This window comes from Neomonachus schauinslandi, chromosome 7 (assembly GCF_002201575.2).
Source record: "Neomonachus schauinslandi chromosome 7, ASM220157v2, whole genome shotgun sequence".
Lineage (NCBI taxonomy): Eukaryota > Metazoa > Chordata > Mammalia > Carnivora > Phocidae > Neomonachus > Neomonachus schauinslandi.
In genome coordinates, this window is record NC_058409.1 from 13,987,145 (window position 1) to 13,988,540 (window position 1,396).

Below are 1,396 nucleotides of genomic sequence, written 5' to 3' on the forward strand. Positions count from 1 at the left end.
ACACAGACTCTTGGGACTCACCCCAGACCTAGTGGGTCAGAATATGTATTTTATCAAGGTCCTCAAGTGATCTGCATGCAAGTATTTGTGTGTGTGTGTGTGTGTGTATACGGATTTATGTATGTTTTACTAGAGAAGAGATTCCTATAAATCAGTAAGAGAAAGATCAATATCTCGATATAAGATTGCAAACATTGTTGGGGCGCCTGGGTGGCTCAGTCGTTAAGCGTCTGCCTTCGGCTCAGGTCATGATCCCAGGGTCCTGGGATCAAGACCCACATCGGGCTCCTGCTCCACGGGAAGCCTGCTTCTCCCTCCCCTACTCCCCCTGCTTGTGTTCCCTCTCTCGCTGTGTCTCTCTCTGTCAAATAAATAAAATCTTTTAAAAAAAGAAAAAAAAAAGATTGCAAACATTGTTGAACCAAGAACTTACAGAAGACGACTAAAAAATCAATAAGCTTATAAGGAGAGGTTCATGTTCATATAAAAATGAAAAAATTTTTTTCCACACATTTGCCTTTATTGTGAACAGAAGGTGGGAGACTTCCAGCAATAGTAAATTAATTTACAAAAGCAGGGATTCAGTGAAGCCACCTGGTTGGAGCTTTGGGAGGTTATATATAGATGCAGACCCAGAGCAGCAAGAAGAGGACTACAAAGCCCATGAAGAGTGAGGCCACCAAGGAGATGAGGAGCTCTTTGTAGAGATCCCAAGTGTACTTCGTGGTGGTAACCTCTCAATGGAGGAACCAGGTGGTGAAGAACATGCCAATGGCCAATAACACCATGGTCAGATGGGGGAAGACTGCCAGGTTCACTGGGCTGGTGTATCTGCTCATGGCCTCAGGCTCCATTTCGCCAGGAACAAGGTCGTCTGTTGCTCCTCTACTGGAATAGAAAAATGAAAATTATATAAAGAGATACCATTTTGGATATATTATGGGCCCGGATAATGACATGTTTGGCAGAGAGTTCACATTCTGCCAGTATGAATCCTGACATTCTGTTGTAGGGCTGTAGATGGCTGCAGGACTCCTGGAAAGCATGAAACAATTCTTAGTAAAATTAAATATTCACATGCTCGATGGGCCAGCAATCCCAGGCCTAGACATAGACCCCAAAGTCTGTGAGGGAACACACACAGGTTGATTAGCACAGTGTTGCTTGTGGTGTCAACAAGCTGCAGACTCCAGGCATTCATAACTTCAGGATGGATAGGTGTGTGTGGTGGGTGTACACTGTGGAGTAAGCAGCTGCCTTTGGCTCAGGTCATGATCCCGGAGTCCAGAATCGAGCCCTGCATCGGGCTCCCTGCTCAGTGGAGAGTCTGCTTCCTCCCTCCCCTGCTTGTGCTCTCTCTCTCTCACTCACTCTATCTCAAATAAATAAATAGAAT

The 1,396-nt window shown here is 45.2% G+C and overlaps 1 pseudogene; it reads right to left on the bottom strand.

The window, feature by feature from the left end:
- Nucleotides 1-614: 614 nt before the first annotated feature.
- LOC110591156 lies at nt 615-854 on the bottom strand (annotated as a pseudogene).
- Between the last annotated feature and the right edge of the window lie 542 nt (nt 855-1,396).